Raw genomic sequence first — 16,593 nt, 5'->3', positions numbered from 1 at the left:
CGATTCCCGGTATCGGAGCACGTGGTTTTGTACCGCTTTTCAAGAATAGACTTAAGGATATAGGTTTATGAATAGAATTAAGACTTGTTTAACCAAGTCCGATATGGTCTAGTGGCTAAGATATCTGGCTCTCACCCAGAAGGCCCGGGTTCGATTCCCGGTATCGGAGCGAGTGCTTTTGTACCGCTTTTCAAGAATAGACTTAAGGATATGGGTTTATGAATAGAATTAAGACTTGATTAAGCAAGTCCGATATGGGCTAGTGGCTTGGATATCTGGCTGTCACGCAGAAGGGCGGGTTCGATTCCCGATATCGGAGTGAGTGCTTTTGTACCGCTTTTGATGAATAAACTTAAAAACACATTTATAGGAATAATATTTTGGGTTGTTCCGGCCAGTCAGATATGGTTTAGTGGCTAGGATATCTGGCTCTCACCCAGAAGGCCCGGGTTCGATTCCCGGTATCGGAGCGAGTGGTTTTGTACCGCTTTTCAAGAATAGACTTAAGGATATTGGTTTATGAATAGAATTAAGACTTGACTAAGCAAGTCCGATATGGTCAAGTGGCTAGGATATCTGGCTCTCACCCAGAAGGCCCGGGTTCGATTCCCGGTATCGGAGCGAGTGCTTTTGTACCGCTTTTCAAGAATAGACTTAAGGATATAGGTTTATGAATAGAATTAAGACTTAATTGAGGAAGTCCGATATGGTCTAGTGGCTAGGATATCTGGCTTTCACCCAGAAGGCCTGGGTTCGATTCCCGGTATCGGAGCAAGTGCTTTTTTACCGCTTTTCAAGAATAGACTTAAGGATATTGGTTTATGAATAGAATTAAGACTTTATTAAGCAAGTCCGGTATGGTCTAGTGGCTAGGATATCTGGCTCTCACCCAGAAGGCCCGGGTTCGATTCCCGGTATCGGAGCGAGTGCTTTTGTACCGCTTTTCAAGAATAGACTTAAGGATATTGGTTTATGAATAGAATTAAGACTTGACTAAGCAAGTCCGATATGGGCAAGTGGCTAGGATATCTGGCTCTCACCCAGAAGGGCGGGTTCGATTCCCGATATCGGAGCGAGTGCTTTTGTACCGCTTTTCAAGAATAGACTTAAGGATATTGGTTTATGAATAGAATTAAGACTTGATTAAGCAAGTCCGATATGGTCTAGTGGCTAGGATATCTGGCTGTCACGCAGAAGGGCGGGTTCGATTCCCGGTATCGGAGTGAGTGCTTTTGTACCGCTTTTGATGAATAAACTTAAAGACACATTTATAGGAATAATATTTTGGGTTGTTACGACCAGTCAGATATGGTCTAGTGGCTAGGATATCTGGCTCTCATCCAGAAGGCTCGGGTTCGATTCCCGGTATCTGAGCGAGTGCTTTTGTTCCGGTTTTCAAGAATAGACTTAAGGATATAGGTTTATGAATAGAATTAAGACTTGGTTGAGGAAGTCCGATATGGTCTAGTGGTTAGGATAACTGCTTTGTACCCAGAAGGCCCGGCTTCGATTCCCGGTATCGCAGCGAGTGTTTTGTAAAGCATTTCAAAAATAGACTTAAGGATATAGGTTTATGAATAGAATTAAGACTTGGTTAAGCAAGTCCGATATGGTCTAGTGGCTAGGATATCTGGCTGTCACTCAGAAGGCCCGGGTTCGATTCCCGGTATCGGAGCGAGTGCTTTTGTATCGCTTTTCAAGAATAGAATTAAGACTTGGTTGAGCAAGTACGATATGGTCTACTCGCTAAGATACCTGACTTTCACCCAGAAGGCCCGGGTTCGATTCCCGGTATCGGAGCGAGTGCTTTTGTACCGTTTTTTAAGAATAGAATTAAGACTAGGTTGAGCAAGTACAATATGGTCTAGTCGCTAAGATACGTGACTTTCACCCAGAAGGCCCGGGTTCGATTCCCGGTATCGGAGCACGTGGTTTTGTACCGCTTTTCAAGAATAGACTTAAGGATATAGGTTTATGAATAGAATTAAGACATGTTTGACCAAGTCCGATATGGTCTAGTGGCTAGGATATCTGGCTCTCACCCAGAAGGCCCGGGTTCGATTCCCGGTATCGGAGCGAGTGCTTTTGTACCGCTTTTCAAGAATAGACTTAAGGATATAGGTTTATGAATAGAATTAAGACTTAATTGAGGAAGTCCGATATGGTCTAGTGGCTAGGATATCTGGCTTTCACCCAGAAGGCCTGGGTTCGATTCCCGGTATCGGAGCGAGTGCTTTTGTACCGCTTTTCAAGAATAGACTTAAGGATATTGGTTTATGAATAGAATTAAGACTTTATTAAGCAAGTCCGATATGGTCTAGTGGCTAGGATATCTGGCTCTCACCCAGAAGCCCCGGGTTCGATTCCCGGTATCGGAGCGAGTGCTTTTGTACCGCTTTTCAAGAATAGACTTAAGAATATTGGTTTATGAATAGAATTAAGACTTGACTAAGCAAGTCCGATATGGTCAAGTGGCTAGGATATCTGGCTCTCACCCAGAAGGCCCGGGTTCGATTCCCGGTATCGGAGCGAGTGCTTTTGTACCGCTTTTCAAGAATATACTTAAGGATATAGGTTTATGAATAGAATTAAGACTTGATTGAGGAAGTCCGATATGGTCTAGTGGCTAGGATATCTGGCTTTCACCCAGAAGGCCTGGGTTCGATTCCCGGTATCGGAGCGAGTGCTTTTGTACCGCTTTTCAAGAATAGACTTAAGGATATTGGTTTATTTATAGAATTAAGACTTTATTAAGCAAGTCCGATATGGTCTAGTGGCTAGGATATCTGGCTCTCACCCAGAAGGCCCGGGTTCGATTCCCGGTATCGGAGCGAGTGCTTTTGTACCGCTTTTCAAGAATAGACTTAAGGATATAGGTTTATGAATAGAATTAAGACTTAATTGAGGAAGTCCGATATGGTCTAGTGGCTAGGATATCTGGCTTTCACCCAGAAGGCCTGGGTTCGATTCCCGGTATCGGAGCGAGTGCTTTTGTACCGCTTTTCAAGAATAGACTTAAGGATATTGGTTTATGAATAGAATTAAGACTTTATTAAGCAAGTCCGATATGGTCTAGTGGCTAGGATATCTGGCTCTCACCCAGAAGGCCCGGGTTCGATTCCCGGTATCGGAGCGAGTGCTTTTGTACCGCTTTTCAAGAATAGACTTAAGGATATTGGTTTATGAATAGAATTAAGACTTGACTAAGCAAGTCCGATATGGGCAAGTGGCTAGGATATCTGGCTCTCACCCAGAAGGGCGGGTTCGATTCCCGATATCGGAGCGAGTGCTTTTGTACCGCTTTTCAAGAATAGACTTAAGGATATTGGTTTATGAATAGAATTAAGACTTGATTAAGCAAGTCCGATATGGTCTAGTGGCTAGGATATCTGGCTGTCACGCAGAAGGGCGGGTTCGATTCCCGATATCGGAGCGAGTGCTTTTGTACCGCTTTTCAAGAATAGACTTAAGGATATAGGTTTATGAATAGAATTAAGACATGTTTGACCAAGTCCGATATGGTCTAGTGGCTAGGATATCTGGCTCTCACCCAGAAGGCCCGGGTTCGATTCCCGGTATCGGAGCGAGTGCTTTTGTACCGCTTTTCAAGAATAGACTTAAGGATATAGGTTTATGAATAGAATTAAGACTTAATTGAGGAAGTCCGATATGGTCTAGTGGCTAGGATATCTGGCTCTCACCCAGAAGCCCCGGGTTCGATTCCCGGTATCGGAGCGAGTGCTTTTGTACCGCTTTTCAAGAATAGACTTAAGAATATTGGTTTATGAATAGAATTAAGACTTGACTAAGCAAGTCCGATATGGTCAAGTGGCTAGGATATCTGGCTCTCACCCAGAAGGCCCGGGTTCGATTCCCGGTATCGGAGCGAGTGCTTTTGTACCGCTTTTCAAGAATAGACTTAAGGATATTGGTTTATGAATAGAATTAAGACTTGACTAAGCAAGTCCGATATGGGCAAGTGGCTAGGATATCTGGCTCTCACCCAGAAGGGCGGGTTCGATTCCCGATATCGGAGCGAGTGCTTTTGTACCGCTTTTCAAGAATAGACTTAAGGATATTGGTTTATGAATAGAATTAAGACTTGATTAAGCAAGTCCGATATGGTCTAGTGGCTAGGATATCTGGCTGTCACGCAGAAGGGCGGGTTCGATTCCCGATATCGGAGCGAGTGCTTTTGTACCGCTTTTCAAGAATAGACTTAAGGATATAGGTTTATGAATAGAATTAAGACTTGATTAAGCAAGTCCGATATGGTCTAGTGGCTAGGATATCTGGCTCTCACCCAGAAGCCCCGGGTTCGATTCCCGGTATCGGAGCGAGTGCTTTTGTACCGCTTTTCAAGAATAGACTTAAGAATATTGGTTTATGAATAGAATTAAGACTTGACTAAGCAAGTCCGATATGGTCAAGTGGCTAGGATATCTGGCTCTCACCCAGAAGGCCCGGGTTCGATTCCCGGTATCGGAGCGAGAGCTTTTGTACCGCTTTTCAAGAATATACTTAAGGATATAGGTTTATGAATAGAATTAAGACTTGATTGAGGAAGTCCGATATGGTCTAGTGGCTAGGATATCTGGCTTTCACCCAGAAGGCCTGGGTTCGATTCCCGGTATCGGAGCGAGTGCTTTTGTACCGCTTTTCAAGAATAGACTTAAGGATATTGGTTTATTTATAGAATTAAGACTTTATTAAGAAAGTCCGATATGGTCTAGTGGCTAGGATATCTGGCTCTCACCCAGAAGGCCCGGGTTCGATTCCCGGTATCGGAGCGAGTGCTTTTGTACCGCTTTTCAAGAATAGACTTAAGGATATAGGTTTATGAATAGAATTAAGACTTAATTGAGGAAGTCCGATATGGTCTAGTGGCTAGGATATCTGGCTTTCACCCAGAAGGCCTGGGTTCGATTCCCGGTATCGGAGCGAGTGCTTTTGTACCGCTTTTCAAGAATAGACTTAAGGATATTGGTTTATGAATAGAATTAAGACTTGTTTAAGCAAGTCCGATATGGTCTAGTGGCTAGGATATCTGGCTCTCACCCAGAAGGCCCGGGTTCGATTCCCGGTATCGGAGCGAGTGCTTTTGTACCGCTTTTCAAGAATAGACTTAAGGATATTGGTTTATGAATAGAATTAAGACTAGACTAAGCAAGTCCGATATGGGCAAGTGGCTAGGATATCTGGCTCTCACCCAGAAGGGCGGGTTCGATTCCCGATATCGGAGCGAGTGCTTTTGTACCGCTTTTCAAGAATAGACTTAAGGATATTGGTTTATGAATAGAATTAAGACTTGATTAAGCAAGTCCGATATGGTCTAGTGGCTAGGATATCTGGCTGTCACGCAGAAGGGCGGGTTCGATTCCCGGTATCGGAGTGAGTGCTTTTGTACCGCTTTTGATGAATAAACTTAAAGACACATTTATAGGAATAATATTTTGGGTTGTTACGACCAGTCAGATATGGTCTAGTGGCTAGGATATCTGGCTCTCATCCAGAAGGCTCGGGTTCGATTCCCGGTATCTGAGCGAGTGCTTTTGTTCCGGTTTTCAAGAATAGACTTAAGGATATAGGTTTATGAATAGAATTAAGACTTGGTTGAGGAAGTCCGATATGGTCTAGTGGTTAGGATAACTGCTTTGTACCCAGAAGGCCCGGCTTCGATTCCCGGTATCGCAGCGAGTGTTTTGTAAAGCATTTCAAAAATAGACTTAAGGATATAGGTTTATGAATAGAATTAAGACTTGGTTAAGCAAGTCCGATATGGTCTAGTGGCTAGGATATCTGGCTGTCACTCAGAAGGCCCGGGTTCGATTCCCGGTATCGGAGCGAGTGCTTTTGTATCGCTTTTCAAGAATAGAATTAAGACTTGGTTGAGCAAGTACGATATGGTCTACTCGCTAAGATACCTGACTTTCACCCAGAAGGCCCGGGTTCGATTCCCGGTATCGGAGCGAGTGCTTTTGTACCGTTTTTTTAAGAATAGAATTAAGACTATGTTGAGCAAGTACAATATGGTCTAGTCGCTAAGATACGTGACTTTCACCCAGAAGGCCCGGGTTCGATTCCCGGTATCGGAGCACGTGGTTTTGTACCGCTTTTCAAGAATAGACTTAAGGATATAGGTTTATGAATAGAATTAAGACATGTTTGACCAAGTCCGATATGGTCTAGTGGCTAGGATATCTGGCTCTCACCCAGAAGGCCCGGGTTCGATTCCCGGTATCGGAGCGAGTGCTTTTGTACCGCTTTTCAAGAATAGACTTAAGGATATAGGTTTATGAATAGAATTAAGACTTAATTGAGGAAGTCCGATATGGTCTAGTGGCTAGGATATCTGGCTTTCACCCAGAAGGCCTGGGTTCGATTCCCGGTATCGGAGCGAGTGCTTTTGTACCGCTTTTCAAGAATAGACTTAAGGATATTGGTTTATGAATAGAATTAAGACTTTATTAAGCAAGTCCGATATGGTCTAGTGGCTAGGATATCTGGCTCTCACCCAGAAGCCCCGGGTTCGATTCCCGGTATCGGAGCGAGTGCTTTTGTACCGCTTTTCAAGAATAGACTTAAGAATATTGGTTTATGAATAGAATTAAGACTTGACTAAGCAAGTCCGATATGGTCAAGTGGCTAGGATATCTGGCTCTCACCCAGAAGGCCCGGGTTCGATTCCCGGTATCGGAGCGAGTGCTTTTGTACCGCTTTTCAAGAATATACTTAAGGATATAGGTTTATGAATAGAATTAAGACTTGATTGAGGAAGTCCGATATGGTCTAGTGGCTAGGATATCTGGCTTTCACCCAGAAGGCCTGGGTTCGATTCCCGGTATCGGAGCGAGTGCTTTTGTACCGCTTTTCAAGAATAGACTTAAGGATATTGGTTTATTTATAGAATTAAGACTTTATTAAGCAAGTCCGATATGGTCTAGTGGCTAGGATATCTGGCTCTCACCCAGAAGGGCGGGTTCGATTCCCGGTATCGGAGTGAGTGCTTTTGTACCGCTTTTGAAGAATAAACTTAAAGACACATTTATAGGAATAATATTTAGGGTTGTTTCAACCAGTCCGATATAGTCTAGTGGCTAGGATATCTGGCTCTCACCCAGAAGGCGAGAGTACGATTCCCGGTATCGGAGCGAGTGCTTTTGTACCGGTTTTCAAGAATAGACTTAAGTATATAGGTTTATGAATAGAATTAAGACTTGGTTGAGGAAGTCCGATATGGTCTAGTGGCTAGGATAACTGCTTTGTACCCAGAAGGCCCGGCTTCGATTCCCGGTATCGCAGCGAGTGTTTTGTAAAGCATTTCAAAAATAGACTTAATGATATAGGTTTATGAATAGAATTAAGACTTGGTTAAGCAAGTCCGATATGGTCTAGTGGCTAGGATATCTGGCTGTCACTCAGAAGGCCCGGGTTCGATTCCCGGTATCGGAGCGAGTGCTTTTGTACCGCTTTTGATGAGTAAACTTAAAGACACATTTATAGGAATAATATTTTGGGTTGTTACGACCAGTCAGATATGGTCTAGTGGCTAGGATATCTGGCTCTCACCCAGAAGCCCCGGGTTCGATTCCCGGTATCGGAGCGAGTGCTTTTGTACCGCTTTTCAAGAATAGACTTAAGAATATTGGTTTATGAATAGAATTAAGACTTGACTAAGCAAGTCCGATATGGTCAAGTGGCTAGGATATCTGGCTCTCACCCAGAAGGCCCGGGTTCGATTCCCGGTATCGGAGCGAGTGCTTTTGTACCGCTTTTCAAGAATATACTTAAGGATATAGGTTTATGAATAGAATTAAGACTTGATTGAGGAAGTCCGATATGGTCTAGTGGCTAGGATATCTGGCTTTCACCCAGAAGGCCTGGGTTCGATTCCCGGTATCGGAGCGAGTGCTTTTGTACCGCTTTTCAAGAATAGACTTAAGGATATTGGTTTATTTATAGAATTAAGACTTTATTAAGCAAGTCCGATATGGTCTAGTGGCTAGGATATCTGGCTCTCACCCAGAAGGGCGGGTTCGATTCCCGGTATCGGAGTGAGTGCTTTTGTACCGCTTTTGAAGAATAAACTTAAAGACACATTTATAGGAATAATATTTAGGGTTGTTTCAACCAGTCCGATATAGTCTAGTGGCTAGGATATCTGGCTCTCACCCAGAAGGCGAGAGTACGATTCCCGGTATCGGAGCGAGTGCTTTTGTACCGGTTTTCAAGAATAGACTTAAGTATATAGTTTTATGAATAGAATTAAGACTTGGTTGAGGAAGTCCGATATGGTCTAGGGGCTAGGATAACTGCTTTGTACCCAGAAGGCCCGGCTTCGATTCCCGGTATCGCAGCGAGTGTTTTGTAAAGCATTTCAAAAATAGACTTAAGGATATAGGTTTATGAATAGAATTAAGACTTGGTTAAGCAAGTCCGATATGGTCTAGTGGCTAGGATATCTGGCTGTCACTCAGAAAACCCGGGTTCGATTCCCGGTATCGGAGCGAGTGCTTTTGTATCGCTTTTCAAGAATAGAATTAAGACTTGGTTGAGCAAGTACGATATGGTCTACTCGCTAAGATACCTGACTTTCACCCAGTAGGCCCGGGTTCGATTCCCGGTATCGGAGCACGTGGTTTTGTACCACTTTTCAAGAATAGACTTAAGGATATAGGTTTATGAATAGAATTAAGACTTGTTTAAGCAAGTCCGATATGGTCTAGTGGGTAGGATATCCGGCTCTCACCCAGAAGGCCTGGTTCGATTCCCGATATCGGAGCGAGTGCTTTTGTACCGCTTTTCAAGAGTAGACTTAGGGATATTGGTTTATGAATAGAATTAAGACTTTATTAAGCAAGTCCGATATGGTCTAGTGGCTAGGATATCTGGGTCTCACCCAGAAGGGCGGGTTCGATTCCCGGTATCGGAGTGAGTGCTTTTGTACCGCTTTTGATGAATAAACTTAAAGACACATTTATAGGAATAATATTTTGGGTTGTTACGACCAGTCAGATATGGTCTAGTGGCTAGGATATCTGGCTCTCATCCAGAAGGCTCGGGTTCGATTCCCGGTATCGGAGCGAGTGCTTTTGTTCCGGTTTTCAAGAATAGACTTAAGGATATAGGTTTATGAATAGAATTAAGACTTGGTTGAGGAAGTCCGATATGGTCTAGTGGCTAGGATATCTGGCTTTCACCCAGAAGGCCCGGGTTCGATTCCCGGTATCGGAGCGAGTGCTTTTGTACCGTTTTTTAAGAATAGAATTAAGACTAGGTTGAGCAAGTACAATATGGTCTAGTCGCTAGGATACCTGACTTTCACCCAGAAGGCCCGGGTTCGATTCCCGGTATCGGAGCGAGTGCTTTTGTACCGCTTTTCAAGAATAGACTTAAGGTAATTGATTTATGAATAGAATTAAGACTTGATTTAGCAAGTCCGATATGGTCTAGTGGCTAGGATATCTGGCTCTCACCCAGAAGGCCCGGGTTCGATTCCCGGTATCGGAGCGAGTGCTTTTGTACCGCTTTTCAAGAATAGACTTAAGGATATTGGTTTATGAATAGAATTAAGACTTGATTTAGCAAGTCCGATATGGTCTAGTGGCTAGGATATCTGGCTCTCACCCAGAAGGGCGGGTTCGATTCCCGGTATCGGAAGGAGTGCTTTTGTACCGCTTTTGAAGAATAAACTTAAAGACACATTTATAGGAATAATATTTAGGGTTGTTTCAACCAGTCCGATATAGTCTAGTGGCTAGGATATCTGGCTCTCACCCAGAAGGCGAGAGTACGATTCCCGGTATCGGAGCGAGTGCTTTTGTACCGGTTTTCAAGAATAGACTTAAGGATATAGGTTTATGAATAGAATTAAGACTTGGTTGAGGAAGTCCGATATGGTCTAGTGGCTAGGATAACTGCTTTGTACCCAGAAGGCCCGGCTTCGATTCCCGGTATCGCAGCGAGTGTTTTGTAAAGCATTTCAAAAATAGACTTAATGATATAGGTTTGTGAATAGAATTAAGACTTGGTTAAGCAAGTCCGATATGGTCTAGTGGCTAGGATATCTGGCTGTTACGCAGAAGGGCGGGTTCGATTCCCGGTATCGGAGTGAGTGCCTTTTTTCCGGTTTTCAAGAATAGACTTAAGGATATAGGTTTATGAATAGAATTAAGACTTGGTTGAGGAAGTCCGATATGGTCTAGTGGCTAGGATAACTGCTTTGTACCCAGAAGGCCCGGCTTCGATTCCCGGTATCGCAGCGAGTGTTTTGTAAAGCATTTCAAAAATAGACTTAATGATATAGGTTTGTGAATAGAATTAAGACTTGGTTAAGCAAGTCCGATATGGTCTAGTGGCTAGGATATCTGGCTGTCACGCAGAAGGGCGGGTTCGATTCCCGGTATCGGAGTGACTGCTTTTGTACCGCTTTTGATGAATAAACTTAAAGACACATTTATAGGAATAATATTTTGGGTTGTTCCGACCAGTCAGATATGGTTTAGTGGCTAGGATATCTGGCTCTCACCCAGAAGGCCCGGGTTCGATTCCCGGTATCGGAGCGAGTGGTTTTGTACCGCTTTTCAAGAATAGACTTAAGGATATTGGTTTATGAATAGAATTAAGACGTGGGTAAGCAAGTCCGATAAGCTCTAGTGGCTAGGATATCTGGCTTTCACCCAGAAGGCCCGGGTTCGATTCCCGGTATCGGAGCGAGTGCTTTTGTACCGCTTTTCAAGAATAGAATTAAGACTAAGTTGAGCAAGTACAATATGGTCTGGTCGCTAGGATACCTGACTTTCACGCAGAAGGCCCGGGTTCGATTCCCGGTATCGGAGCACGTGGTTTTGTACCGCTTTTCAAGAATAGACTTAAGGATATAGGTTTATGAATAGAATTAAGACTTGTTTAACCAAGTCCGATATGGTCTAGTGGCTAAGATATCTGGCTCTCACCCAGAAGGCCCGGGTTCGATTCCCGGTATCGGAGCGAGTGCTTTTGTACCGCTTTTCAAGAATAGACTTAAGGATATGGGTTTATGAATAGAATTAAGACTTGATTAAGCAAGTCCGATATGGGCTAGTGGCTTGGATATCTGGCTGTCACGCAGAAGGGCGGGTTCGATTCCCGATATCGGAGTGAGTGCTTTTGTACCGCTTTTGATGAATAAACTTAAAAACACATTTATAGGAATAATATTTTGGGTTGTTCCGGCCAGTCAGATATGGTTTAGTGGCTAGGATATCTGGCTCTCACCCAGAAGGCCCGGGTTCGATTCCCGGTATCGGAGCGAGTGGTTTTGTACCGCTTTTCAAGAATAGACTTAAGGATATTGGTTTATGAATAGAATTAAGACTTGACTAAGCAAGTCCGATATGGTCAAGTGGGTAGGATATCTGGCTCTCACCCAGAAGGCCCGGGTTCGATTCCCGGTATCGGAGCGAGTGCTTTTGTACCGCTTTTCAAGAATAGACTTAAGGATATAGGTTTATGAATAGAATTAAGACTTAATTGAGGAAGTCCGATATGGTCTAGTGGCTAGGATATCTGGCTTTCACCCAGAAGGCCTGGGTTCGATTCCCGGTATCGGAGCGAGTGCTTTTGTACCGCTTTTCAAGAATAGACTTAAGGATATTGGTTTATGAATAGAATTAAGACTTCATTAAGCAAGTCCGATATGGTCTAGTGGCTAGGATATCTGGCTGTCACGCAGAAGGGCGGGTTCGATTCCCGGTATCGGAGTGAGTGCTTTTGTACCGCTTTTGATGAATAAACTTAAAGACACATTTATAGGAATAATATTTTGGGTTGTTACGACCAGTCAGATATGGTCTAGTGGCTAGGATATCTGGCTCTCATCCAGAAGGCTCGGGTTCGATTCCCGGTATCTGAGCGAGTGCTTTTGTTCCGGTTTTCAAGAATAGACTTAAGGATATAGGTTTATGAATAGAATTAAGACTTGGTTGAGGAAGTCCGATATGGTCTAGTGGTTAGGATAACTGCTTTGTACCCAGAAGGCCCGGCTTCGATTCCCGGTATCGCAGCGAGTGTTTTGTAAAGCATTTCAAAAATAGACTTAAGGATATAGGTTTATGAATAGAATTAAGACTTGGTTAAGCAAGTCCGATATGGTCTAGTGGCTAGGATATCTGGCTGTCACTCAGAAGGCCCGGGTTCGATTCCCGGTATCGGAGCGAGTGCTTTTGTATCGCTTTTCAAGAATAGAATTAAGACTTGGTTGAGCAAGTACGATATGGTCTACTCGCTAAGATACCTGACTTTCACCCAGAAGGCCCGGGTTCGATTCCCGGTATCGGAGCGAGTGCTTTTGTACCGTTTTTTAAGAATAGAATTAAGACTAGGTTGAGCAAGTACAATATGGTCTAGTCGCTAAGATACGTGACTTTCACCCAGAAGGCCCGGGTTCGATTCCCGGTATCGGAGCACGTGGTTTTGTACCGCTTTTCAAGAATAGACTTAAGGATATAGGTTTATGAATAGAATTAAGACATGTTTGACCAAGTCCGATATGGTCTAGTGGCTAGGATATCTGGCTCTCACCCAGAAGGCCCGGGTTCGATTCCCGGTATCGGAGCGAGTGCTTTTGTACCGCTTTTCAAGAATAGACTTAAGGATATAGGTTTATGAATAGAATTAAGACTTAATTGAGGAAGTCCGATATGGTCTAGTGGCTAGGATATCTGGCTTTCACCCAGAAGGCCTGGGTTCGATTCCCGGTATCGGAGCGAGTGCTTTTGTACCGCTTTTGATGAATAAACTTAAAGACACATTTATAGGAATAATATTTTGGGTTGTTCCGACCAGTCAGATATGGTTTAGTGGCTAGGATATCTGGCTCTCACCCAGAAGGCCCGGGTTCGATTCCCGGTATCGGAGCGAGTGGTTTTGTACCGCTTTTCAAGAATAGACTTAAGGATATTGGTTTATGAATAGAATTAAGACGTGGGTAAGCAAGTCCGATAAGCTCTAGTGGCTAGGATATCTGGCTTTCACCCAGAAGGCCCGGGTTCGATTCCCGGTATCGGAGCGAGTGCTTTTGTACCGCTTTTCAAGAATAGAATTAAGACTAAGTTGAGCAAGTACAATATGGTCTGGTCGCTAGGATACCTGACTTTCACGCAGAAGGCCCGGGTTCGATTCCCGGTATCGGAGCACGTGGTTTTGTACCGCTTTTCAAGAATAGACTTAAGGATATAGGTTTATGAATAGAATTAAGACTTGTTTAACCAAGTCCGATATGGTCTAGTGGCTAAGATATCTGGCTCTCACCCAGAAGGCCCGGGTTCGATTCCCGGTATCGGAGCGAGTGCTTTTGTACCGCTTTTCAAGAATAGACTTAAGGATATGGGTTTATGAATAGAATTAAGACTTGATTAAGCAAGTCCGATATGGGCTAGTGGCTTGGATATCTGGCTGTCACGCAGAAGGGCGGGTTCGATTCCCGATATCGGAGTGAGTGCTTTTGTACCGCTTTTGATGAATAAACTTAAAAACACATTTATAGGAATAATATTTTGGGTTGTTCCGGCCAGTCAGATATGGTTTAGTGGCTAGGATATCTGGCTCTCACCCAGAAGGCCCGGGTTCGATTCCCGGTATCGGAGCGAGTGGTTTTGTACCGCTTTTCAAGAATAGACTTAAGGATATTGGTTTATGAATAGAATTAAGACTTGACTAAGCAAGTCCGATATGGTCAAGTGGGTAGGATATCTGGCTCTCACCCAGAAGGCCCGGGTTCGATTCCCGGTATCGGAGCGAGTGCTTTTGTACCGCTTTTCAAGAATAGAATTAAGGATATAGGTTTATGAATAGAATTAAGACTTAATTGAGGAAGTCCGATATGGTCTAGTGGCTAGGATATCTGGCTTTCACCCAGAAGGCCTGGGTTCGATTCCCGGTATCGGAGCGAGTGCTTTTGTACCGCTTTTCAAGAATAGACTTAAGGATATTGGTTTATGAATAGAATTAAGACTTGATTAAGCAAGTCCGATATGGTCTAGTGGCTAGGATATCTGGCTGTCACGCAGAAGGGCGGGTTCGATTCCCGGTATCGGAGTGAGTGCTTTTGTACCGCTTTTGATGAATAAACTTAAAGACACATTTATAGGAATAATATTTTGGGTTGTTACGACCAGTCAGATATGGTCTAGTGGCTAGGATATCTGGCTCTCATCCAGAAGGCTCGGGTTCGATTCCCGGTATCTGAGCGAGTGCTTTTGTTCCGGTTTTCAAGAATAGACTTAAGGATATAGGTTTATGAATAGAATTAAGACTTGGTTGAGGAAGTCCGATATGGTCTAGTGGTTAGGATAACTGCTTTGTACCCAGAAGGCCCGGCTTCGATTCCCGGTATCGCAGCGAGTGTTTTGTAAAGCATTTCAAAAATAGACTTAAGGATATAGGTTTATGAATAGAATTAAGACTTGGTTAAGCAAGTCCGATATGGTCTAGTGGCTAGGATATCTGGCTGTCACTCAGAAGGCCCGGGTTCGATTCCCGGTATCGGAGCGAGTGCTTTTGTATCGCTTTTCAAGAATAGAATTAAGACTTGGTTGAGCAAGTACGATATGGTCTACTCGCTAAGATACCTGACTTTCACCCAGAAGGCCCGGGTTCGATTCCCGGTATCGGAGCGAGTGCTTTTGTACCGTTTTTTAAGAATAGAATTAAGACTAGGTTGAGCAAGTACAATATGGTCTAGTCGCTAAGATACGTGACTTTCACCCAGAAGGCCCGGGTTCGATTCCCGGTATCGGAGCACGTGGTTTTGTACCGCTTTTCAAGAATAGACTTAAGGATATAGGTTTATGAATAGAATTAAGACATGTTTGACCAAGTCCGATATGGTCTAGTGGCTAGGATATCTGGCTCTCACCCAGAAGGCCCGGGTTCGATTCCCGGTATCGGAGCGAGTGCTTTTGTACCGCTTTTCAAGAATAGACTTAAGGATATTGGTTTATGAATAGTATTAAGACTTTATTAAGCAAGTCCGATATGGTCTAGTGGCTAGGATATCTGGCTCTCACCCAGAAGCCCCGGGTTCGATTCCCGGTATCGGAGCGAGTGCTTTTGTACCGCTTTTCAAGAATAGACTTAAGAATATTGGTTTATGAATAGAATTAAGACTTGACTAAGCAAGTCCGATATGGTCAAGTGGCTAGGATATCTGGCTCTCACCCAGAAGGCCCGGGTTCGATTCCCGGTATCGGAGCGAGTGCTTTTGTACCGCTTTTCAAGAATATACTTAAGGATATAGGTTTATGAATAGAATTAAGACTTGATTGAGGAAGTCCGATATGGTCTAGTGGCTAGGATATCTGGCTTTCACCCAGAAGGCCTGGGTTCGATTCCCGGTATCGGAGCGAGTGCTTTTGTACCGCTTTTCAAGAATAGACTTAAGGATATTGGTTTATTTATAGAATTAAGACTTTATTAAGCAAGTCCGATATGGTCTAGTGGCTAGGATATCTGGCTCTCACCCAGAAGGGCGGGTTCGATTCCCGGTATCGGAGTGAGTGCTTTTGTACCGCTTTTGAAGAATAAACTTAAAGACACATTTATAGGAATAATATTTAGGGTTGTTTCAACCAGTCCGATATAGTCTAGTGGCTAGGATATCTGGCTCTCACCCAGAAGGCGAGAGTACGATTCCCGGTATCGGAGCGAGTGCTTTTGTACCGGTTTTCAAGAATAGACTTAAGTATATAGTTTTATGAATAGAATTAAGACTTGGTTGAGGAAGTCCGATATGGTCTAGGGGCTAGGATAACTGCTTTGTACCCAGAAGGCCCGGCTTCGATTCCCGGTATCGCAGCGAGTGTTTTGTAAAGCATTTCAAAAATAGACTTAAGGATATAGGTTTATGAATAGAATTAAGACTTGGTTAAGCAAGTCCGATATGGTCTAGTGGCTAGGATATCTGGCTGTCACTCAGAAGGCCCGGGTTCGATTCCCGGTATCGGAGCGAGTGCTTTTGTATCGCTTTTCAAGAATAGAATTAAGACTTGGTTGAGCAAGTACGATATGGTCTACTCGCTAAGATACCTGACTTTCACCCAGAAGGCCCGGGTTCGATTCCCGGTATCGGAGCGAGTGCTTTTGTACCGTTTTTTAAGAATAGAATTAAGACTAGGTTGAGCAAGTACAATATGGTCTAGTCGCTAAGATACGTGACTTTCACCCAGAAGGCCCGGGTTCGATTCCCGGTATCGGAGTACGTGGTTTTGTACCGCTTTTCAAGAATAGACTTAAGGATATAGGTTTATGAATAGAATTAAGACATGTTTGACCAAGTCCGATATGGTCTAGTGGCTAGGATATCTGGCTCTCACCCAGAAGGCCCGGGTTCGATTCCCGGTATCGGAGCGAGTGCTTTTGTACCGCTTTTCAAGAATAGACTTAAGGATATAGGTTTATGAATAGAATTAAGACTTAATTGAGGAAGTCCGATATGGTCTAGTGGCTAGGATATCTGGCTTTCACCCAGAAGGCCTGGGTTCGATTCCCGGTATCGGAGCGAGTGCTTTTGTACCGCTTTTCAAGAATAGACTTAAGGATATTGGTTTATGAATA

General features: G+C 43.8%; 63 non-coding genes across 63 annotated transcripts; all 63 read left to right on the top strand.

Annotated features, from left to right (window-relative positions):
* The first annotated feature begins 97 nt into the window (after positions 1–97).
* Positions 98–169, top strand: TRNAE-CUC (transfer RNA glutamic acid (anticodon CUC)). Its single transcript has one exon. It is a non-coding gene; the product is annotated as a tRNA-Glu (tRNA).
* A 229-nt stretch (positions 170–398) lies between these two features.
* Positions 399–470, top strand: TRNAE-CUC (transfer RNA glutamic acid (anticodon CUC)). The gene has a single exon. It is a non-coding gene; the product is annotated as a tRNA-Glu (tRNA).
* Positions 471–549: 79 nt separating this feature from the next.
* TRNAE-CUC (transfer RNA glutamic acid (anticodon CUC)) lies at positions 550–621 on the top strand. Its single transcript has one exon. It is a non-coding gene; the product is annotated as a tRNA-Glu (tRNA).
* Positions 622–700: 79 nt separating this feature from the next.
* Positions 701–772, top strand: TRNAE-UUC (transfer RNA glutamic acid (anticodon UUC)). Its single transcript has one exon. It is a non-coding gene; the product is annotated as a tRNA-Glu (tRNA).
* A 79-nt stretch (positions 773–851) lies between these two features.
* Positions 852–923, top strand: TRNAE-CUC (transfer RNA glutamic acid (anticodon CUC)). The gene has a single exon. It is a non-coding gene; the product is annotated as a tRNA-Glu (tRNA).
* A 379-nt stretch (positions 924–1,302) lies between these two features.
* On the top strand, positions 1,303–1,374 carry TRNAE-CUC (transfer RNA glutamic acid (anticodon CUC)). The gene has a single exon. It is a non-coding gene; the product is annotated as a tRNA-Glu (tRNA).
* A 229-nt stretch (positions 1,375–1,603) lies between these two features.
* Positions 1,604–1,675, top strand: TRNAD-GUC (transfer RNA aspartic acid (anticodon GUC)). The gene has a single exon. It is a non-coding gene; the product is annotated as a tRNA-Asp (tRNA).
* A 329-nt stretch (positions 1,676–2,004) lies between these two features.
* Positions 2,005–2,076, top strand: TRNAE-CUC (transfer RNA glutamic acid (anticodon CUC)). Its single transcript has one exon. It is a non-coding gene; the product is annotated as a tRNA-Glu (tRNA).
* A 79-nt stretch (positions 2,077–2,155) lies between these two features.
* Positions 2,156–2,227, top strand: TRNAE-UUC (transfer RNA glutamic acid (anticodon UUC)). Its single transcript has one exon. It is a non-coding gene; the product is annotated as a tRNA-Glu (tRNA).
* A 79-nt stretch (positions 2,228–2,306) lies between these two features.
* TRNAE-CUC (transfer RNA glutamic acid (anticodon CUC)) lies at positions 2,307–2,378 on the top strand. The gene has a single exon. It is a non-coding gene; the product is annotated as a tRNA-Glu (tRNA).
* A 79-nt stretch (positions 2,379–2,457) lies between these two features.
* Positions 2,458–2,529, top strand: TRNAE-CUC (transfer RNA glutamic acid (anticodon CUC)). Its single transcript has one exon. It is a non-coding gene; the product is annotated as a tRNA-Glu (tRNA).
* Positions 2,530–2,608: 79 nt separating this feature from the next.
* On the top strand, positions 2,609–2,680 carry TRNAE-UUC (transfer RNA glutamic acid (anticodon UUC)). Its single transcript has one exon. It is a non-coding gene; the product is annotated as a tRNA-Glu (tRNA).
* A 79-nt stretch (positions 2,681–2,759) lies between these two features.
* On the top strand, positions 2,760–2,831 carry TRNAE-CUC (transfer RNA glutamic acid (anticodon CUC)). Its single transcript has one exon. It is a non-coding gene; the product is annotated as a tRNA-Glu (tRNA).
* A 79-nt stretch (positions 2,832–2,910) lies between these two features.
* Positions 2,911–2,982, top strand: TRNAE-UUC (transfer RNA glutamic acid (anticodon UUC)). Its single transcript has one exon. It is a non-coding gene; the product is annotated as a tRNA-Glu (tRNA).
* A 79-nt stretch (positions 2,983–3,061) lies between these two features.
* On the top strand, positions 3,062–3,133 carry TRNAE-CUC (transfer RNA glutamic acid (anticodon CUC)). The gene has a single exon. It is a non-coding gene; the product is annotated as a tRNA-Glu (tRNA).
* A 379-nt stretch (positions 3,134–3,512) lies between these two features.
* On the top strand, positions 3,513–3,584 carry TRNAE-CUC (transfer RNA glutamic acid (anticodon CUC)). Its single transcript has one exon. It is a non-coding gene; the product is annotated as a tRNA-Glu (tRNA).
* A 79-nt stretch (positions 3,585–3,663) lies between these two features.
* Positions 3,664–3,735, top strand: TRNAE-CUC (transfer RNA glutamic acid (anticodon CUC)). Its single transcript has one exon. It is a non-coding gene; the product is annotated as a tRNA-Glu (tRNA).
* Positions 3,736–3,814: 79 nt separating this feature from the next.
* Positions 3,815–3,886, top strand: TRNAE-CUC (transfer RNA glutamic acid (anticodon CUC)). The gene has a single exon. It is a non-coding gene; the product is annotated as a tRNA-Glu (tRNA).
* A 379-nt stretch (positions 3,887–4,265) lies between these two features.
* Positions 4,266–4,337, top strand: TRNAE-CUC (transfer RNA glutamic acid (anticodon CUC)). Its single transcript has one exon. It is a non-coding gene; the product is annotated as a tRNA-Glu (tRNA).
* Positions 4,338–4,416: 79 nt separating this feature from the next.
* Positions 4,417–4,488, top strand: TRNAE-CUC (transfer RNA glutamic acid (anticodon CUC)). The gene has a single exon. It is a non-coding gene; the product is annotated as a tRNA-Glu (tRNA).
* A 79-nt stretch (positions 4,489–4,567) lies between these two features.
* Positions 4,568–4,639, top strand: TRNAE-UUC (transfer RNA glutamic acid (anticodon UUC)). Its single transcript has one exon. It is a non-coding gene; the product is annotated as a tRNA-Glu (tRNA).
* A 79-nt stretch (positions 4,640–4,718) lies between these two features.
* Positions 4,719–4,790, top strand: TRNAE-CUC (transfer RNA glutamic acid (anticodon CUC)). Its single transcript has one exon. It is a non-coding gene; the product is annotated as a tRNA-Glu (tRNA).
* Positions 4,791–4,869: 79 nt separating this feature from the next.
* Positions 4,870–4,941, top strand: TRNAE-UUC (transfer RNA glutamic acid (anticodon UUC)). Its single transcript has one exon. It is a non-coding gene; the product is annotated as a tRNA-Glu (tRNA).
* Positions 4,942–5,020: 79 nt separating this feature from the next.
* TRNAE-CUC (transfer RNA glutamic acid (anticodon CUC)) lies at positions 5,021–5,092 on the top strand. Its single transcript has one exon. It is a non-coding gene; the product is annotated as a tRNA-Glu (tRNA).
* A 379-nt stretch (positions 5,093–5,471) lies between these two features.
* Positions 5,472–5,543, top strand: TRNAE-CUC (transfer RNA glutamic acid (anticodon CUC)). The gene has a single exon. It is a non-coding gene; the product is annotated as a tRNA-Glu (tRNA).
* A 229-nt stretch (positions 5,544–5,772) lies between these two features.
* On the top strand, positions 5,773–5,844 carry TRNAD-GUC (transfer RNA aspartic acid (anticodon GUC)). The gene has a single exon. It is a non-coding gene; the product is annotated as a tRNA-Asp (tRNA).
* Positions 5,845–6,174: 330 nt separating this feature from the next.
* Positions 6,175–6,246, top strand: TRNAE-CUC (transfer RNA glutamic acid (anticodon CUC)). Its single transcript has one exon. It is a non-coding gene; the product is annotated as a tRNA-Glu (tRNA).
* Positions 6,247–6,325: 79 nt separating this feature from the next.
* Positions 6,326–6,397, top strand: TRNAE-UUC (transfer RNA glutamic acid (anticodon UUC)). The gene has a single exon. It is a non-coding gene; the product is annotated as a tRNA-Glu (tRNA).
* A 79-nt stretch (positions 6,398–6,476) lies between these two features.
* On the top strand, positions 6,477–6,548 carry TRNAE-CUC (transfer RNA glutamic acid (anticodon CUC)). Its single transcript has one exon. It is a non-coding gene; the product is annotated as a tRNA-Glu (tRNA).
* A 79-nt stretch (positions 6,549–6,627) lies between these two features.
* Positions 6,628–6,699, top strand: TRNAE-CUC (transfer RNA glutamic acid (anticodon CUC)). Its single transcript has one exon. It is a non-coding gene; the product is annotated as a tRNA-Glu (tRNA).
* Positions 6,700–6,778: 79 nt separating this feature from the next.
* Positions 6,779–6,850, top strand: TRNAE-UUC (transfer RNA glutamic acid (anticodon UUC)). Its single transcript has one exon. It is a non-coding gene; the product is annotated as a tRNA-Glu (tRNA).
* Positions 6,851–7,380: 530 nt separating this feature from the next.
* Positions 7,381–7,452, top strand: TRNAD-GUC (transfer RNA aspartic acid (anticodon GUC)). Its single transcript has one exon. It is a non-coding gene; the product is annotated as a tRNA-Asp (tRNA).
* Positions 7,453–7,531: 79 nt separating this feature from the next.
* TRNAE-CUC (transfer RNA glutamic acid (anticodon CUC)) lies at positions 7,532–7,603 on the top strand. Its single transcript has one exon. It is a non-coding gene; the product is annotated as a tRNA-Glu (tRNA).
* Positions 7,604–7,682: 79 nt separating this feature from the next.
* Positions 7,683–7,754, top strand: TRNAE-CUC (transfer RNA glutamic acid (anticodon CUC)). Its single transcript has one exon. It is a non-coding gene; the product is annotated as a tRNA-Glu (tRNA).
* A 79-nt stretch (positions 7,755–7,833) lies between these two features.
* On the top strand, positions 7,834–7,905 carry TRNAE-UUC (transfer RNA glutamic acid (anticodon UUC)). The gene has a single exon. It is a non-coding gene; the product is annotated as a tRNA-Glu (tRNA).
* Positions 7,906–8,435: 530 nt separating this feature from the next.
* TRNAD-GUC (transfer RNA aspartic acid (anticodon GUC)) lies at positions 8,436–8,507 on the top strand. Its single transcript has one exon. It is a non-coding gene; the product is annotated as a tRNA-Asp (tRNA).
* Positions 8,508–9,011: 504 nt separating this feature from the next.
* TRNAE-CUC (transfer RNA glutamic acid (anticodon CUC)) lies at positions 9,012–9,083 on the top strand. The gene has a single exon. It is a non-coding gene; the product is annotated as a tRNA-Glu (tRNA).
* A 79-nt stretch (positions 9,084–9,162) lies between these two features.
* TRNAE-UUC (transfer RNA glutamic acid (anticodon UUC)) lies at positions 9,163–9,234 on the top strand. Its single transcript has one exon. It is a non-coding gene; the product is annotated as a tRNA-Glu (tRNA).
* A 204-nt stretch (positions 9,235–9,438) lies between these two features.
* On the top strand, positions 9,439–9,510 carry TRNAE-CUC (transfer RNA glutamic acid (anticodon CUC)). Its single transcript has one exon. It is a non-coding gene; the product is annotated as a tRNA-Glu (tRNA).
* A 79-nt stretch (positions 9,511–9,589) lies between these two features.
* On the top strand, positions 9,590–9,660 carry TRNAE-CUC (transfer RNA glutamic acid (anticodon CUC)). Its single transcript has one exon. It is a non-coding gene; the product is annotated as a tRNA-Glu (tRNA).
* Positions 9,661–10,490: 830 nt separating this feature from the next.
* TRNAE-CUC (transfer RNA glutamic acid (anticodon CUC)) lies at positions 10,491–10,562 on the top strand. The gene has a single exon. It is a non-coding gene; the product is annotated as a tRNA-Glu (tRNA).
* Positions 10,563–10,917: 355 nt separating this feature from the next.
* TRNAE-CUC (transfer RNA glutamic acid (anticodon CUC)) lies at positions 10,918–10,989 on the top strand. Its single transcript has one exon. It is a non-coding gene; the product is annotated as a tRNA-Glu (tRNA).
* Positions 10,990–11,218: 229 nt separating this feature from the next.
* TRNAE-CUC (transfer RNA glutamic acid (anticodon CUC)) lies at positions 11,219–11,290 on the top strand. The gene has a single exon. It is a non-coding gene; the product is annotated as a tRNA-Glu (tRNA).
* A 79-nt stretch (positions 11,291–11,369) lies between these two features.
* Positions 11,370–11,441, top strand: TRNAE-CUC (transfer RNA glutamic acid (anticodon CUC)). The gene has a single exon. It is a non-coding gene; the product is annotated as a tRNA-Glu (tRNA).
* A 79-nt stretch (positions 11,442–11,520) lies between these two features.
* Positions 11,521–11,592, top strand: TRNAE-UUC (transfer RNA glutamic acid (anticodon UUC)). The gene has a single exon. It is a non-coding gene; the product is annotated as a tRNA-Glu (tRNA).
* A 229-nt stretch (positions 11,593–11,821) lies between these two features.
* TRNAE-CUC (transfer RNA glutamic acid (anticodon CUC)) lies at positions 11,822–11,893 on the top strand. The gene has a single exon. It is a non-coding gene; the product is annotated as a tRNA-Glu (tRNA).
* Positions 11,894–12,122: 229 nt separating this feature from the next.
* On the top strand, positions 12,123–12,194 carry TRNAD-GUC (transfer RNA aspartic acid (anticodon GUC)). Its single transcript has one exon. It is a non-coding gene; the product is annotated as a tRNA-Asp (tRNA).
* A 329-nt stretch (positions 12,195–12,523) lies between these two features.
* TRNAE-CUC (transfer RNA glutamic acid (anticodon CUC)) lies at positions 12,524–12,595 on the top strand. Its single transcript has one exon. It is a non-coding gene; the product is annotated as a tRNA-Glu (tRNA).
* A 79-nt stretch (positions 12,596–12,674) lies between these two features.
* On the top strand, positions 12,675–12,746 carry TRNAE-UUC (transfer RNA glutamic acid (anticodon UUC)). Its single transcript has one exon. It is a non-coding gene; the product is annotated as a tRNA-Glu (tRNA).
* A 79-nt stretch (positions 12,747–12,825) lies between these two features.
* TRNAE-CUC (transfer RNA glutamic acid (anticodon CUC)) lies at positions 12,826–12,897 on the top strand. The gene has a single exon. It is a non-coding gene; the product is annotated as a tRNA-Glu (tRNA).
* Positions 12,898–13,252: 355 nt separating this feature from the next.
* TRNAE-CUC (transfer RNA glutamic acid (anticodon CUC)) lies at positions 13,253–13,324 on the top strand. The gene has a single exon. It is a non-coding gene; the product is annotated as a tRNA-Glu (tRNA).
* A 229-nt stretch (positions 13,325–13,553) lies between these two features.
* On the top strand, positions 13,554–13,625 carry TRNAE-CUC (transfer RNA glutamic acid (anticodon CUC)). The gene has a single exon. It is a non-coding gene; the product is annotated as a tRNA-Glu (tRNA).
* Positions 13,626–13,704: 79 nt separating this feature from the next.
* On the top strand, positions 13,705–13,776 carry TRNAE-CUC (transfer RNA glutamic acid (anticodon CUC)). The gene has a single exon. It is a non-coding gene; the product is annotated as a tRNA-Glu (tRNA).
* A 79-nt stretch (positions 13,777–13,855) lies between these two features.
* TRNAE-UUC (transfer RNA glutamic acid (anticodon UUC)) lies at positions 13,856–13,927 on the top strand. Its single transcript has one exon. It is a non-coding gene; the product is annotated as a tRNA-Glu (tRNA).
* A 229-nt stretch (positions 13,928–14,156) lies between these two features.
* TRNAE-CUC (transfer RNA glutamic acid (anticodon CUC)) lies at positions 14,157–14,228 on the top strand. The gene has a single exon. It is a non-coding gene; the product is annotated as a tRNA-Glu (tRNA).
* Positions 14,229–14,457: 229 nt separating this feature from the next.
* Positions 14,458–14,529, top strand: TRNAD-GUC (transfer RNA aspartic acid (anticodon GUC)). Its single transcript has one exon. It is a non-coding gene; the product is annotated as a tRNA-Asp (tRNA).
* Positions 14,530–14,858: 329 nt separating this feature from the next.
* TRNAE-CUC (transfer RNA glutamic acid (anticodon CUC)) lies at positions 14,859–14,930 on the top strand. The gene has a single exon. It is a non-coding gene; the product is annotated as a tRNA-Glu (tRNA).
* A 79-nt stretch (positions 14,931–15,009) lies between these two features.
* TRNAE-CUC (transfer RNA glutamic acid (anticodon CUC)) lies at positions 15,010–15,081 on the top strand. The gene has a single exon. It is a non-coding gene; the product is annotated as a tRNA-Glu (tRNA).
* Positions 15,082–15,160: 79 nt separating this feature from the next.
* TRNAE-CUC (transfer RNA glutamic acid (anticodon CUC)) lies at positions 15,161–15,232 on the top strand. The gene has a single exon. It is a non-coding gene; the product is annotated as a tRNA-Glu (tRNA).
* Positions 15,233–15,311: 79 nt separating this feature from the next.
* TRNAE-UUC (transfer RNA glutamic acid (anticodon UUC)) lies at positions 15,312–15,383 on the top strand. Its single transcript has one exon. It is a non-coding gene; the product is annotated as a tRNA-Glu (tRNA).
* Positions 15,384–15,913: 530 nt separating this feature from the next.
* Positions 15,914–15,985, top strand: TRNAD-GUC (transfer RNA aspartic acid (anticodon GUC)). The gene has a single exon. It is a non-coding gene; the product is annotated as a tRNA-Asp (tRNA).
* Positions 15,986–16,314: 329 nt separating this feature from the next.
* On the top strand, positions 16,315–16,386 carry TRNAE-CUC (transfer RNA glutamic acid (anticodon CUC)). Its single transcript has one exon. It is a non-coding gene; the product is annotated as a tRNA-Glu (tRNA).
* Positions 16,387–16,465: 79 nt separating this feature from the next.
* Positions 16,466–16,537, top strand: TRNAE-UUC (transfer RNA glutamic acid (anticodon UUC)). The gene has a single exon. It is a non-coding gene; the product is annotated as a tRNA-Glu (tRNA).
* The last annotated feature ends 56 nt before the right edge of the window (positions 16,538–16,593 follow it).

The sequence above is a fragment of the Phalangium opilio genome, unplaced genomic scaffold (assembly GCF_054372755.1).
Source record: "Phalangium opilio isolate 3A_F unplaced genomic scaffold, DU_Popi_V2 ptg000106l_1, whole genome shotgun sequence".
NCBI lineage: Eukaryota > Metazoa > Arthropoda > Arachnida > Opiliones > Phalangiidae > Phalangium > Phalangium opilio.
Note: the sequence above shows the minus strand (reverse complement) of the source record. Positions and strands in the feature narration are given on the sequence as shown.